The sequence below is a fragment of the Scyliorhinus torazame genome, chromosome 5, assembly GCF_047496885.1.
Source record: "Scyliorhinus torazame isolate Kashiwa2021f chromosome 5, sScyTor2.1, whole genome shotgun sequence".
In the NCBI taxonomy this organism is placed as follows: domain Eukaryota; kingdom Metazoa; phylum Chordata; class Chondrichthyes; order Carcharhiniformes; family Scyliorhinidae; genus Scyliorhinus; species Scyliorhinus torazame.
This window is the reverse complement of record NC_092711.1, coordinates 169,923,532-169,940,884: the sequence shown is the minus strand read 5'-3', so window position 1 is coordinate 169,940,884 and position 17,353 is coordinate 169,923,532. Positions and strand designations below refer to the sequence as shown.

The 17,353-nt window shown below is 46.0% G+C and overlaps 1 protein-coding gene and 2 non-coding genes across 3 annotated transcripts in view; 1 reads left to right on the top strand and 2 right to left on the bottom strand.

Moving 5' to 3' along the window:
- Positions 1 to 17,353, top strand: part of LOC140420588 (uncharacterized) — a 282,147-nt gene that overhangs the window by 212,054 nt on the left and 52,740 nt on the right. The window lies entirely within an intron of this gene.
- trnae-cuc (transfer RNA glutamic acid (anticodon CUC)) lies at positions 11,636 to 11,707 on the bottom strand. Its single transcript has one exon. It is a non-coding gene; the product is annotated as a tRNA-Glu (tRNA).
- trnae-cuc (transfer RNA glutamic acid (anticodon CUC)) lies at positions 14,130 to 14,201 on the bottom strand. Its single transcript has one exon. It is a non-coding gene; the product is annotated as a tRNA-Glu (tRNA).

Below are 17,353 nucleotides of genomic sequence, written 5' to 3'. Positions count from 1 at the left end.
CCATTAGGGCTCTGGTCAATCATCCATTAAACCACTAACTCGGCATTATCGGCTTGAAGCCGCGCACACGTCCCGTTTACTTCATTCCAACCCAACGTTATTATTCGATTATAGTTAATGAAGGGATGTAATTGGGAGCATTCTGTCTCTCTGTCTATTTTAAGTTGCAGCTGTGTCAGAACATCTGTAAAGTCTGGCAGCAGCTGCACTAATAAGACCATAAGATATAGGAGCTGAAATAGGCCATTCGGCCCATCGAGTCTACTCCGCCATTCAATCATGGCTAATATTTTTCTCATCCCCATTCTCCTGCCTTCTCCCCATAACCCTTGATACCCTTATTAATCAGGATCCTGGGCAGCACGGTGGCGCAGTGGTTAGGCCTCATAGCGCCGAGGTCCCAGATTCGATCCCAGCTCTGGGTCACTGTACATGTGGAGTTTGCACATTCTCCCCGTGTTTGTGCGGGTTTCACCTCCACAACCCAAAGATGTGCAGGGTAGGTGGATTGGACAAGCTAAATTGCCGCTTAATTGTAAACAATGAATTGACTACTCTAATTTTTTTTTTAAATTAATCAAGAACCTATCTATCTCTGTCTTAAAGACACTCAGTGATTTGGCCTCCACAGCCTTCTGCGACAAAGAGTTCCACAGATTCACCACCCTCTGGCTGAAGAAATTCTTCCTCATCTCTGTTTTAAAGGATCATCCATTTAGCCTGAGATGGTGTCCTCTGGTCTTTAAGACAGAGACAGATAGATTTTTGATCAATAGGGGGTTCAGGAGTTATGGGGCGAAGGCAGGAGAATGGGGATGAGAAAAATATCAGCCATGCTTGAATGGCGGAGCAGACTCGATGGGCTGAGTGGCCTAATTCTGCTCCCATGTCTTATGGTCATTGCGGGCATCTTGCTCCAAATGGCCCTTTATCATCTGTCAGTTCTTCTGGCTCAGGTTGACACCAAAAGGCTCAGGCAGCTATGAGGAGAAGGTCTCAGAGTTAACAGTGGGTTCAGCCAACATCACTACTCAAATTCTTAAATCAATAATTGTCCCTTCGCTGCTCTCAGCTTGAGAATTTTATCAAACAATGTGATTGACGAGTTTACGAACGGGGTGATAGAACATAGAACATTACAGCGCAGTACAGGCCCTTCGGCCCTCGATGTTGCACCGACCTGTGAAACCACTCTAAAGCCCATCTACACTAATCCCTTATCGTCCATATGTCTATCCAATGACCATTTGAAAGCCCTTAGTGTTGGCGGCAGGGCATTCCACGCCCTTACTACTCTCTGAGTAAAGAACCTACCTCTGACATCTGTCTTACATCTATCTCCCCTCAATTTAAAGCTATGTCCCCTCGTGCTAGACATCACCATCCGAGGAAGAAGGCTCTCACTGTCCACCCTATCCAATCCTCTGATAATCTTGTATGCCTCAATTAAGTCACCTCTTAACCTTCTTCTCTCTAACGAAAACAGCCTCAAGTCCCTCAGCCTTTCCTCATAAGATCTTCCCTCCATACCAGGCAACATTCTAGTAAATCTCCTCTGCACCCTTTCCAATGCTTCCACATCCTTCCTATAATGCGGCGACCAGAATTGCACGCAATACTCCAAATGGGGCCGCACCAGTTTTGTACAGCTGCAACATGACCTCATGGCTCCGAACCTCAATCCCTCTACCAATAAAAGCTAACACACCGTACGCCTTATTAACAACCCTCTCAGCCTGGGTGGCAACTTTCAGGGATCTATGTACATGGACACCGAGATCTCTCTGCTCATCCACACTGCCAAGAATCTTACCATTAGCCCAGTACTCTGTCTTCCTGTTATTCCTTCCAAAATGAATCACCTCACACTTTTCTGCATTAAACTCCATTTGCCACCTCTCAGCCCAGTGCTGCAGCTTATCTATGTCCCTCTGTAACTTGTAACATCTGTCCGCACCGTCCACAACTCCACCGACTTTAGTATCATCTGCAAATTTACTCACCCATCCTTCTACACCCTCCTCCAGGTCATTTATAAAAATGACAAACAGCAGTGGCCCCAAAACAGATCCTTGTGGTACACCACTAGTAACTGGACTCCAGTCCGAACATTTCCCATCAACCACCATCCTTTGTCTTCTTCCAGCTAGCCAATTTCTGATCCAAACTGCTAAATCACCCTGAATCCCATGCCTCCGTGGTTTCTGCAGTAGCCTACCGTGGGGAACCTTATCAAACGCTTTACTGAAATCCATATACACCACATCAACTGCTTTACCCTCATCCACATGTTTGGTCACCTTCTCAAAGAACTCAATAAAGTTTGTGAAGCAAGACCTACCCTTCACAAAACCGTGTTGACTACCTCTAATCAAATTATTCCTTTCCAGGTGATTATACATCCTATCTCTTATAAACCTTTCCAAGATTTTGCCCACAACAGAAGTAAGGCTCTATAGTTACCGGAGTTGTCTCTACTCCCCTTCTTGAACAAGGGAACAACATTTGCTATCCTCCAGTCTTCTGGCACTATTCATGTAGACAAAGATGACTTAAAGATCAAAGCCAAAGGCTCAGCAATCTCCTACCTAGCTTCCCAGAGAATCCTAGGATAACTCCCATCCGGCCCAGGGGACTTATCTATTTTCAAACTTTCCAGAATTACTAACACCTCCTCCTTATGAACCTCAAGCCCTTCTAGTCTAGAATCCTGAATCTCAGTATTCTCCTCGACAACATTGTCTTTTTCCTGTGTGAAGACTGACAAAAAATATTAATTTAGCACCTCTCCTATCTCCTCGGCCTCCAAGCACAACTTCCCACTACTGTCCTTGACTGGCCCTACTCTTACCCTAGTCATTCGTTTATTCCTGACATATCTATAGAAAGCTTTAGGATTATCCTTGATCCTACCTGCCAAAGACTTCTCATGTCCCCTCCTGGCTCTTCTTAGCTCTCTCTTTAGGTCCTTCCTAGCTAACTTGTAACTCTCGAGCGCCCTAACTGAACCTTCATGTCTCATCTTTACATAAGCCTCCTTCTTCCTCTTGACAAATGTTTCGACTGCTTTAGTAAACCACGGTTCCCTTGCTCGACCACTTCCTCCCTGCCTGACAGGTACATACTTATCAAGGACACGCAGTAGCTGTTCCTTGAACAAGCTCCACATTTCCATTGTGCCGATGCCCTGCAGTTTTCCTCTCCATCCAATGCAACATAAGTCTTGCCTCATCGCATCATAATTGCCTTTCCCCCAGATATAACTCTTGCCCTGCGGTATATACCTTTCCCTTTCCATCACTAAAGTAAACGTAATCGAATTGTGGTCATTATCACCAAAGCGCTCACCTACCTCCAAATCTAACACCTGTCCTGGTTCATTACCCAGTACCAAATCCAATATGGCCTCGCCTCTCATTGGCCTATCTACATACTGTGTCAGGAAACCCTCCTGCACACATTGGACAAAAACGGACCCATCTAAAGTACTCGAACTATAGAGTTTCCAGTCAATATTTGGAAACTTAAAGTCCCCCATAACAACTACCCTGTTGCTTTCGCTCCTATCCAGAATCATCTTTGCAATCCTTTCCTCTACATCTCTGGAACTTTTCGGAGGCTACAGAAAACCCCTAACAGGGTGACCTCTCCTTTCCTGTTTCTAACCTCAGCCCATACTACCTCAGTAGCCGAGTCCTCATCAAACGTCCTTTCTGCCACCGTAATACTGTCCTTGACTAACAATGCCACTCCTCCCCCTCTTTTACCACCTTCCCTGCGCTTACTGGAATATCTAAACCCCGGCACCTGCAACAACCTGTAGCCACTTAAAATGGCCAACTCCCGATTCAAAATGGCGAACGGCAAAGGCCGATTGGAAAATCAGGCAACAAGACTAAAACGAGCAGCTGCAGGTTGGCTGTGTATTTACCTCTGGAAAGGCCAGACACTATCGATACCTGCAACCATCAGCATAACAAAACAACAGCCACCTGCATACTAATGAGAAATCCCCGGGAACAATAAGCAACACTTAGACACACAAAGCAAAACCAGACTCTTCGGCGCCAGCAGAAGCCTACACAAAAGGAGGTGAACGAGCTCCTCAAGACCGCCCATCGATCAGGGAACCGCTCCAGCGTTGGAGAAAATCGAACAAAGCGATTGGGACAAAGTCCAATCACTTGGGACCAGGTACAGGGTCCGCCCCGAAAGGCGGGAAGCCCCTGGGAACTATAAGAATTGAGCCCCAAGTTCAAGTCGCTGTCTTCTCCACGTCCTCTCCAGCTTCACGCTTCAGCAGCTCCTCTTCAGCTCTTCGTCCTGCCCGGGTCACCCAGCAACAACGAACCAACAGTGACCATGACTGGCGCAGTGAAGATCGAACCTGTAAGTCTTACTTCAATGCGCTCTATGAGATAGGCGCTCCTAGCTACCAATCTGTACCAACTTCGAATCCCGCAGGCTCAGAACCCGAATGAAAGGCCATTTGTTTCCCTGACCTGGTGGGCCAGTTTCAAGTTAAGTATAGGCCTGTAAGTTGTAGAAGTAGCTTAATTTGTGCATGAGTAGCGATTACTGTGTATAATAAATGTGCTATGATTTAAACCTTACTAATCGGTGTGTTGGATTATTGATCATTACTCGGACTTGAACCACGTGGCGGTATCATAAAGATACCTGGCGACTCAGGAGCAAAGGTAATAAAACAGAGCAATTGAATTAAGGCAAAGTTAACAACAAACCATTCCTGGCCCTGCTCTGTCCATGTCTCCGAAATGGCCACAACATCGAAGTCACAGGTACCAACCCATTCCGCAAGTTCACCCACTTTATTCTGGATGCTCCTGGCATTGAAGAAGACACACTTTAAACCACCTTCATGCCTGCTGGTACACTCCTGCAACTTTGAAACCTTACTCATGACCTCACTACTCTCAACCTCCTGTATACTGGAGCTACAATTCAGGTTCCCAAGCCCCTGCTGAACTAGTTTAAACCCTCCCGAAGAGCATTAGCAAATTTCCCCCCCAGGATATTGGAACCCCTCTGGTCCAGGTGTAGACCATCCCGTTTGTAGAGGTCCCACCAACCCCAGAATGAGCCCCAATTATCCAGAATTCTGAAACCCTCCCTCCTGCACTATCCCTGTAGCCACGTGTTCAACTCCTCGCTCTCCCTATTCCTAGTCTCGCTATCACGTGGCACGGGTAACAACCCAGAGATAATAACTCTGTTTGTCCTAGATCTAAGTTTCCACCCTAGCTCCCTGAATTCCTGTCTTACATCCCTATCCCTTTTCCTACCTATGTCGTTGGTACCTATGTGGACCACGACTTGGGGCTGCTCCCACTTAAGGATCCCGAAAACATGATCCGAGACATCACGCACCCTGGCACCTGGGAGGCAACACGCCAACCGCGAGTCTCTCTCGTTCCCACAGAATCTCCTATCTATCCCCCTAACTATGGAGTCTCCAATGACTAATGCTCTACTCCTCTCCCCACTTCCCTTCTGAGCAACAGGGGCAGACTCTGTGCCAGAGACCTGTACCCCATGGCTTACCCCTGGTATGCCCCCTCCCCCCAACAGTGTCCAATGCGGTATACTTGTTACTAAGGGGAACGACCACAGGGGATCCCTGTACTGACTGCTTCCTCCCAGCCCCTCTCACCGTCACCCATTTATCTTTATTCTTCGGAGTAACTACATCCCTGAAGCTTCTATCTATGACCACCTCTGCCTCCCGAATGATCCGAAGTTCATCCAGCTCCAGCTCCAGTTCCCTAACGCGGTTTCTGAGGAGCTGGAGATGAGTGCACTTCCCACAGATGAAATCAGGAGGGACACTGACGGCGTCCCTCACCTCAAACATTCTGCAGGAGGAACATTGCACTACCTTCCCTGCCATCCCCTTTAGATAAAAAAAGAAAAAGAAAGAAAGAGCTTACCTGTTATTCACTCCCCTTCTCAGCAAGCACTCACTCAGCAACCACTGCGCCCCGCACAATAATACCTGAGGGAAAATAAAATAAAAACTACTTACCAGTCACCAGCCAATCCCTTACCTGCAGGCCGTGACATCACAGTTCAACTTCTTTCTACTTCTGCCTGCTGTCGAGCCTTCCTCTTGATCTTTAAAGCGGTTGTTTTTTTGGGGTTAGATGAGTGAAGAAGTGTTTTGGGTTTAAGTGTCACTTGACAACAACTCCTCCACAAACCACCTTCAAGTTAGGGTGAGCACAACGGCGTATGCAAATTTTCCCCGCAACAGCCAATCAGCAGCTCCGCTCTACTGACCTCTGCTGGATGCTTGTCTTCACTTGAACAGCTAGGGTCTCTTTCTCAGGTACACCTTCAAGTTAGGGTGAGCACAACGGCGTATGCAAATTTCCCCCGCAACAGCCAATCAGCCAATCAGCAGCTCTGCTCTAATGATAGTTTTCAATTCATTCACATGAAGAGATCGCTTAAAGTCCGAGCCGGATATAACACATTTTAAATACAAGTGTTGTTATTAATTTATTTTTGGGCTCTGTTATTGCATATATTATTCGTGCGGCACAGTGGTTAGCACTGCTGCCTCACAGCGCCATGGCCCCAGGTTCAGTTCCGCCCTGTGTGGAGGTTGTTCTCCCCATAGTGCATGGGTTTCCTGTGGGTGCTCCGGTTTTCTCCCACAGTCAAAAGATGTGATGGTTAGGTGGATTGGCCATGCTAAATTGTCCCTGAATCTGAAAGGTTTAGATGGGGTTACAGGATTATGGAGATAGGCTGGGGGAGTGGGCCTGGGTGCTCTTTCAGAGGGTTGGTGCAGACTCAATGAGCCGAATGGTCTTCTTCTGTACTGTAGGGATTCTATTCTGTAAAGTATAAAGTATTTAGAGATGTTGTGTAATACGTTATTGATTTTATTTTTTCTACTTGATGTGGTGCCCATGAGTTTGGTTCATGTTATTTCTGGTAACCGTTATGTTCTCCGGCATGGTCTACTAGATTATTGTACATTGTTGTATCATTCACACAGTTCAGTGATAATAAAATACATTCGCGGCGATTTTTAGCACAGAAAAGGAGTTGGTCATGTAAGCCCAATTTAAAAAAAGGGAGGGAGGGAGAAAACGGGGAATCATAGACCGGCTAGCCTGACATCAGTGGTGGAGAGAATACTGGAGTCAATTACTATGGATGAAATAACTGAACCATTTGGAAAGTGGGACAGGATCGGTCCAAGTCAAGATGGATTCACTAAAGGGAAATCATGCTTGACAGACCTTCTGGAATTTTTGAGGATGTGACCAGTAGAGTGGACAATGGTGAAGCAGTGGATGTTGTGTATCCGGACTTTCAAAAGGTTTTTGACAAGCTCCCACATACGAGATTAGTGAGCAAAATTAAAACTCATGGTATGGGGCGGCAGGTTGGGGGTGGGGGTGGGGGGGGGGCGTTGGGGGGGGGGTGTCGGTGGTAATGTATTGACGTGGATAGAGAACTGGTTGGCAGACAGGAATCAGAGAGTGGGAATAAATGGGTCATTTTCAGAGTGGCAGGAAGTGACTAGTGGGGTACTGCAGGGTTCAGTGCTGGGACCCCAACTGTTCACAAAATACATTAATGATTTGGACGAAGGAATTGCATGCAATATCTCCAAATGTGCAAATGACACTAAGCTGGGTGGCAGAGTGTGCAGTGAGAAGGATGCAAAGAGGCTGCAGGGTGACTTCGACAGGCTGGCTGAGTGGGCATATACTTGGCAAATGCAATATAAAATGGGTAAATGTGAGGTTATCCACTTTGGTGGCAAACGCAGGAAGGCAGATTATTATCTGAATGGTGGCAGTTTAGGAACAGGGGAAGTGTAACGAGGCCTGGGTGACATGGTGGAACAGTCGCTGAAGGTTGGCATACAGGTACAGCAGGTGGTGAGGAAAGCTAATGGCGTGCGGGCCTTCATAGCGAGAGGATTTGAGTATAGGAATAGGGATGTCTTGCTGCAGTTATACAGGGCCTTAGTGAGGCCACACCTTGAGTATTGTGTGCAGTTTTGGTGTCCGAGTTTGAGGAAGGACATCCTTACTATTGAGGGTTTCCAGCGAATGTTCATCTTACTAATTCACAGGATGGCAGGACTGACATTTGAAAGACAGGATCGACTGGGCTCGTACTCACTGGAGTTTAGAAGAACGAGAGGGGATCTCATAGAAACATAGAAAATCCTGATGGGACTGGACAGGCTAAATGCGGGAAAAATGTTCCCGATGTTCGGAACTTCCAGAACTAGGGGGTCCCAGCCTAAGAATAAGGGGTAAGACACTCAGGACTGAGGTGAGGAAGAACGTCTTCTCTCGGAGAGTTGTGAGCTTGTGGAATTCTCTGCCACAGAAAGCTGTTGGGTCCAGTTCATCGGATATATTCAAGAGGGAGCTGGGATTGGCCCTTGCAGCTAAAGGGATCAAGGGTATGGAGAGAGAGTGGGAGTGGGATACTGAATTTGCATGATCAGCCATGATCGTATTGAATGGTGGTACAGGCTCGAAGGGCCGAATGGCCTACTCCTGCACCTATTTTCTATGTTTCTATGTCGGGGTTGAGCATTGACAAGAAAGTACCAAGAGAAAATGTGGAGATTTCACACATAAGCCACTAGAATTATGATTTTTCTTTGAATGTATGTGTAATTTAGCTGCTGTCGTAATCTCACCGGCACACATTCTACGCATCCATCTCTCTCTCTTTATTTCCTAATTGTTGCAGCAAACTTGGCAGCGATCGTGATCCTGTCCCGAGGAAGATGTGGCTTCTCCCGATGTATCACCTGCTACTTGGTGTCTATGGCAGTGTCAGACTTCACAGTCATTGTTAGCTCTGTAATACTAAACCGGATTGCTGGCATTTATTTCCCATTCACTTTCCTGTCCATCACACATGTATGTCGTTGCCGCGCTGTCCTAAACTGCACAGTGTTTGGAGTTTCTGTATGGCTAACAGTGGCTTTCACCTTTGACAGATACGTGGCAATTTGTTGCCAAAATCTGAAAACAAAATATTGCAGAGCGAAGCCAGCGGCAGTTGCCATCGTGGCAATTTGTATATGTTGCTTTTTTGCATCTTCTTTCCTGTATTTGATTTATAAACCGTTGTACGTAATTAATGACGTGCCCTGGTTCTGCAGTGTAAAGGTCATGTTTTACACATCACCAGTATGGATCGCATATGACTGGATAATCCGCATTTCCACTTGGCTCTCATTCATTCTGATTATATTGCTCAATGCTCTGACCATCAGAAACATCCGAGTGGCCAACAGAGCCCGCAGGAGACTCAGGAGCCAGAACAATGGAGAGAATGAGAGTGACCCGGAGATGGAGAAGCGGAGAAAGTCCATTGTTTTACTGGTCGCCATCTCGGGCAGCTTCATCCTGTCCTATGTGTTAACTGTGATTGCCTTCCTCTACGTTAGGATTGCGGGAACTACTTATTTCTCTGGCTCCAACTTCGAGGAATCAAATTATATTCTGGAGGAAAGCGGAATTATCTTGCAGGTGCTCAGTTACTGCAGCAACCCGTTTATTTATGCTGGGACACAGAGTAAATTCCGAGACGAGTTAAGGAATGGGGTGAAATATCCATTCATTCTGATCCGGAAAATATTTAAATAATGCCAACAGTCCAATGCTGTAATAATTCACCGTTATCGTCCACGTATAAATATTATCCAATCCCAGTTACATTGTCATATTTTGTGTCGTTTATCCTCTGAACGATTTTAGAAATATACAAGCCTGATCACCGCACAAATCAGATTTTAACCTCTTTTCAGTTAGTTGCCAATTCTCTTCCCCATCGAATAAATATTTTGACATTCTGCGGTGTCCGTGCAAAATGCAGGAGAGAAATTCTGACCACTCAGCTGCCATTGAACAGGAAACAATTCTGTGTAATGTGGGGGCCTCGATATCTCTCTGGGTGTGGATTGAATGCTAACGTTGAGCCCTCAATGTATTCTCACAGTAACTTCACTGTAGTGTTAATGTAAGCCGACTTGTGACAGGAGGAAAGATTATTATTATAACGAGAATGTGGACTGCCCAGTGCATTGCTCTTTCCTCAAAAAACGCCCAGGCACACTTGTAACCTTGTGTAGCCAAGCTGTGTCCATATTCATAAGAGCAGAGCAATTTAGCGAAGAAAAAGATGAATTCACGTCCAATCCATTGCACACTCTGCTAGTATTCGAGGCACACCCAGACAGGCAGTCCCAGACAGGCAGACCCAGACAGGCAGAGCCAGGCAGGCAGAACCAGACAGGTAGACCCAGACAGGCACTCCCACACACGCACACCCAGAGAGGCACACCCAGACAGGCAGTCCCAGACAGGCAGAACCAGACAGGCAGACCCAGACAGGCAGTCCCAGACAGGCAGTCCCAGACAGGCAGACCCAGACAGGCAGGCGCAGACCCAGGCAGGCAGAACCAGACAGGCAGTCCCACACAGGCAGACCCAGACAGGCAGACCCAGACAGGCAATCCCAGATAGCCAGTCCGCACTGGTGATTTTGGGGAACTGGAGGGAGCTTGATTGTGCGGGGCCACATTTGTCAATTGGCTCTTTGTAGCTTCTCGAAGCTCCCGCTGCCGGATCGCCGTCATGTCTTTGGCAGCGTACCGGAACACTCACTGTGTGTGTGGGACGCGCTGGGATGTCACGGGACACTCACTGTATGTGTGGGACACTCTGGGCTGAGGCAGCGTCCCGGGACAGTCACTGTGTGTGTGGAAAACTCTGGGCTGAGGCAGCGTCCCCGGAGACTCACTGTGTGTGTGGGATGCTCTGTATTGAAGTGATCCTGAATTTACACAGTTCAACCTCTGGTGTGACCCAGGAACCAACTTCCACCAAACAATGGCATTTACCAAATTCAAACACAATCTGGCCGAATACCAGCCAGATTTTCGCTTGCGTCAGCATCTCTCTCACCTTGCAGCCAATCACTGTCCGTTTCTTCCTGCCTCTGTATTTGTTCTCCACCTGGCTCCACAGTGGGTGAGAGAGGGACAAGCAGCAGGATTTTACCCGAACTCTCCATTCACCCGCTGCCAGCAGAACGCGGGGACTGCAGCTTCAATCAGCGGGTTACTGCCCATCCCGGGGACACTCCAACCAGGAGCAAAGCTCCGAATACACCGAGCACAGGCTCAGAAACATGCAGGTAGATTATGCCCCGCTCACTTAACCTCCGCGCAGCATTTACACAATCCCTCAGTGAGTGGACCTTCCTTTGAGCTTCTTCTGTTGTATTCAGCTCCTGTGGCCTCAATGGACTGAATTATTTCAGTTCGAAGTTTTCTTGTCATCACGCCCGAGATTCGGACCCTGATCTGGAGGATAATTGTGTCGGTGTGAGCAACAAAATCTGGCCCAATAACACGCAGATTTGCGCTTGCGTCAACATTTCTCTCACTTGCAGCCAATCACGGTCCGTTTCTTCCTGCCTCTGTATTTGTTCTCGACCTGACTTTTTCAGCTCTGATGTGAAGCAACAAATGTCACTGAACTGATTCTGGCACAGCTCTTTCCTGCGAAACTGCGATTCAGCTTCGTTGAAAGGTTTGGTGGAGAACAATAAAGCATCATTCCTTGACCGGGAATTGAACTCGGGCCGCGGCGATGAGAGCGCCGAATCCTAACCACTAGACCACCAGGGAAACTGACAAACAGGGTTTTAACCCGTCTGACAGCATTCGCCTTTCATTCTTATTTCCCAGTTTTAATTAGAAATATACAAAATTACATGTTTATAATGAACAGAAGTGACATCTTCAGCCAATCACACCAATTGTTGTTCGCTGGAACACGAAATCGACAGTGAGGTGAAATAGCCCAACAAGCTGCTCATGTGTAACTTCCAATTTCCAAAACCCACCAACTTGATCACTGTGGCTCCTGTGAAACTTACAACGCAACATCCAGCAGACATTCATCAGTAAATAGAAATAACTCATTTCAATTGTTAAAAACATTTTTTGTCGCAATTAAGTTTTGATCAAAATTTGAAGTTTCCAGTTTATTTTGATCTTTTTCTGAAGTGAAACTATCACATTTGCTGAACATAAACAAACTCCCCTGTTTCAGACAGGGCAGGAACATTAAAACTTACTTATCTGTAATTATGAGGCAAAGCTTCCTCGTTCCGATTTGTTGTTAAACATTAACACAACACGTCATCTCACAGCCTTGTGACATTTACACTTTTACAAGTTTGGAATGTGTTTCTCTCTTCCCCGGCTTCACAGTGGGTGAGAGAGGGACAAGCAGCAGGATTTTACCCTAATTCTCCATTCACCCGCTGCCAGCAGAACGCGGGGACTGCAGCTTCAATCAGCGGCTAACTGCCCATCCCGGGGACACTGTAACCAGGAGCAAAGCTCCCAATACACCGAGCACAGGCTCAGAAACATGCAGGTAGATTATACCCCGCTCACTTAACCTCCGAGCAGCATTTACACAATCCCTCAGTGAGTGGCACTTCCTTTGATCTTCTTCTGTTGTATTCAGCTCATGTGACCTCAATGGATTGAATAATTTGAGTTCGAAGTTTTCTTGTCATCACGCCCGAGATTCGGACCCTGATCGGGGGGGGGGGATTATTGTGTCTGTGTGAGCATCAAAATCTGGCCCAATACCACTCAAATTTTCGCTTGCTTCATCATCTCTCTCACTTTGCAGCCAATCACTGTCCGTTTCTTCCTGCCCTTGTCTTTGTTCTCCACCTGCTGCACTTGTGACTTTTTCAGCTCTGATGTGAAACAATAAATGTCACTGAACTGATTCTGGCACAGCTCTTTTCTGTGAAACTGCGATTCAGCTTCATTGAACATTTTGCTGGGCAACAATAATTCATCATTCCCTGACCGGGAATCGAATCCGGGCCGCGGCGGTGAAAGCGCCGAATCCTATCCACGAGACCACCAGGGAAACTAACGACAAAAATTGTAACCCGGGTTGACAGTATATCACTCACCTTTTATTTTGATTTCCGAGTTTTCATTAGAAGTATACAAAATTACATGTTTATAAAGAACACAAGTGACACCTTCAGCCAATCACAACACCGATTGTTGTTCGCTGTAACATGAAATCGACAGTGAGGTGAAATAGCCCAACAAGCTGCTCATGTGTAACTTCCAATTTCCGAAACCCACCAACCTCATCACTGTGGCCCCTGTGAAACTGACAACACGTCATCCGGGGGACATTCATTCGTCATTTCAAATAACTCATTTTAATTTTTGAAAACATAGTTAATCCTTTTTCTGAACTGAAACTATCACACGTTTGCGGAACAAACACAAACTCTCCTGTTTCACACTGGGCAGGAACATTAAAACTTACTCATCTGTAATTATGAGGCAAAGCTTCCTCGTACCGATTTGTTGTTAAACATTAACACAACACGTCATCTCACAGCCTTGTGACATTTACACTTCCACAAGTTTTGAATGAGATTATTTCTTGCCTGGCTCTACAGTGGGTGAGAGAGGGACAAGCAGCAGGGTTTTACCCGAACGCGGGGACTGCAGCTTCAATCAGCGGGTTACTGCCCATCCCGGGGACACCCCAACCAGGAGCAAAGCTCCCAATACACCGAGCACAGGCTCAGAAACATGCAGGTAGATTATACCCCGCCTACCTAACCTCCGAGCAGCATTTACACAATCCCTCAGTCAGTGGAACATCCTTTGAGCTTCTTCTGTTGTATTCAGCTCCTGTGACCTCAATGGACTGAATAATTTGAGTTCGAAGTTTACTTGTCATCACGAGATTCGGACCCTGATCGGGGCGGGGGGGGGGGGGGGGGGGGGGGGGGATTATTGTGTCTGGGTGAGCATCAAAATCTGGCCCAATACCACTCAAATTTTCGCTTGCTTCATCATCTCTCTCACCTTGCAGCCAATCACTGTCCGTTTCTTCCTGCCTCTGTCTTTGTTCTCCACCTGCTGCACTTGTGACTTTTTCAGCTCTGATGTGAAACAACAAACGTCACTGAACTGATTCTGGCACAGCTCTTTTCTGTGAAACTGCGATTCAGCTTCATTCAACATTTTGCTGGACAACAATAATTCATCATTCCCTGACCGGGAATCGAACCCGGGCCGCGGCGGTGAGAGCGCCGAATCCTAACCACTAGACCACCAGGGAAACTAACGATAAAAGTTGTAACCCGGGTTGACAGTATATCACTCACCTTTTATTTTGATTTCCGAGTTTTCATTAGAAGTATACAAAATTACATGTTTAAAATGAACACAAGTGACATCTTCAGCCAATCACAACACCGATTGTTGTTCGCTGTAACATGAAATCGACAGTGAGGTGAAATAGTCCCAAAAGCTGCTCATGTGTAACTTCCAATTTCCTAAACCCACCAACCTTATCACTGTGGCCCCTGTGAAACTGACAACACGTCATCCGGCGTACATTCATTCGTCATTTCAAATAACTCATTTTAATTTTTGAAAACATAGTAAATCCTTTTCGCAATTAAGTTTTGATCAAAATTAGAATAGTTTCCAATTTTTGTTGATCTTTTTCTGAACTGAAACTATCACACGTTTGCGGAACAAACACAAACTCTCCTGTTTCACACTGGGCAGGAATATTAAAAAGTACTCATCTGTAACTATGAGGAAAGCTTCCTGGTTCCGATATGTTGTTAAACATTAACACAACACGTCATCTCACAGCCATGTGACATTTACACTTCCACAAGTTTTGAATGAGATTATTTCTTGCCTGGCTCTACAGTGGGTGAGAGAGGGACAAGCAGCAGGATTTTACCCGAACGCGGGGACTGCAGCTTCAATCAGCGGGTTCCTGCCCATCCCGGGGACACCCCAACCAGGAGCAAAGCTCCCAATACACCGAGCACAGGCTCAGAAACATGCAGGTAGATTTACTTAACCTCCGAGCAGCATTTACACAATTCCTCAGTCAGTGGAACATCCTTTGAGCTTCTTTAGGTGTATTCAGATCCTGTGACCTCAATGGACTGAATAATTTCAGTTCGAAGTTTTCTTGTCATCACGTTGGAGATTTGCACCGAGATCGGGGAGATATTTCTGTCTGTGAGAGCAATAACATCTGGCCCAATACCACGCAGATTTGCGCTTGCGTCAACAGCTCTCTCACTTGCATTGCAGCCAATCACTGACCGTTTCTTCCTGCCTCTGTATTTGTTCTCCACCTGCTGCACTCGTGACTTTTTCAGCTCTGATGTGAAACAATAAATGTCACTGAACTGATTCTGGCAGAGCTCCTTTCTGTGAAACTGCGATTCAGCTTCATTGAACATTTTGCTGGACAACAATAATTCATCATTCCCTGACCGGGAATCGAACCCGCGGCGGTAAAAGCGCCGAATCCTAACCACTAGACCACCAGGGAAACTGACACGGAAAATTTTAACCCGGGTTTACAGTATATCATTCACCTTTTGTTTTGATTTGATTTGATTTGTTTTGATTTTCCGAGTTTTACATGTTTAAAATGAACACAAGTGACATCTTCAGCCAATCACAACACCGATTGCTGTTCGCTGTAACATGAAATCGACAGTGAGGTGAAATAGTCCCAAAAGCTGCTCATGTGTAACTTCCAATTTCCTAAACCCACCAACCTTATCACTGTGGCTGCTGTGAAACTTATCCGGCGGACATTCGTTAGTAATTCCAAATAACTCATTTCAATTTTTCAAAACATTGACAGTTAATCCTTTCCGCAATTAAGTTTTGATCAATATTAGAATTTTTGTTGATCTTTTTCTGACGTGAAACTATCACGTTTGCTTAACATACACAAACTCCCCTGTTTCATACTGGGCATAAGCAAGAAACTTACTCATCTGTAACTATGAGGCAAAGCTTCCACGTTCCGATTTGTTGTTAAACATTAACACACGTCATCTCACAGCCTTGTGACATTTATACTTCCACAAGTTTTGAATGAGATTCTTTCTTCCCCGGCTCCACAGTGGGTGAGAGAGGGACAAGCAGCAGGATTTTACCCAAACTCTCCATTCACCCGCTGCCAGCAGAACGCGGGGACTGCAGCTTCAATCAGCGGGTTACTGCCCATCTACAGTCCAACCAGGAGCAAACCTCCCAATACACCGAGCACAGGCTCAGAAACATGCAGGTAGATTATACCCCGCTCACTTAACCTCCGCGCAGCATTTACATAATCCCTAAATGACTTATGCTTCTTTCGTTGTATTCAGCTCCTGAGAACTCAATGCACTGAATAATTTGAGTGAGAAATTTTCCTGATGCCACGCCCGAGATTTGCACCCAAACCTGGGAGATACTTGCGTCTGGTGAGCAATAACATCTGGCCCATTACCACCCAAATTTCGGCTGACGTCAACATCTCTCCGTCTCTTCCAGCATCTGTAGTTGTTCTCGACCTGCTGCACTTGGACTTTTTCAGCTCTGATGTGAAACAACAAATCTCACTTAACTGATTCTGGCAGAGCTCTTTTCTGTGAAACTGCGATTCAGCTTCGTTGAACGGTTTGCTGGACAACAATAAAGCATCATGACCTGCCCGGGAATCGAACCCAGCTCCGCGTCAACATCTCCCTCATTTTGCTGAATTCCAGTCGATTTGTCAAGCATGATTTTCCCTTTCATAAATCCATGCTGACTGTCGTCTTTTATACTTTTTCCTACTTCAAGACTGTGAAAAAAACAACTTTACACCTTGGTTTCGATAAAACTAACTTCGTTTTTATTGACCAAAGTCTGCATGCAGATGGCTACAGGTTAGAGAGAGAGAGAGCTGTTAAGGTAAACCTGCTCATTCTTTCTCAAGCTCGCAAAGACATGGAGAAAACGTTCAATATTTATACAAAAGCTGTATCATTTTACAAAAACAGACCTTGTTCAAAAATGTCAATACAGTCATAACTTCTGATCAAACATGTTGTCATGGAAAGACCCTGACTCGGCTTATTTGCAGTATTTTGGCTTTAGAGGATTTAAGACGTGGTCCTATTTTCTTTTTCACCTCTGCCCTCATGATGCCTTGACGCAGATGGACCTAGGTCATGAGGAGGTTGTGTTATTGGGACATTCCTGGATCATGGCTTTGTTATCAGGTTTTACTAAGGTCAGGCACTATTTTCCCCCTTCTGGCCTTGTATGATACGATTATGTGGATTCTTAGCTTTGTCTAGTTTGTCAGGGTCTGAACTTGGCACTTAGCTGACACAGCTGTCTTACACTTCGTTATAGGCCGTAAAATTCTCAGCCATTGTCATCCAGGGTACCTGGGAATTATGCGTCCATGAGCTA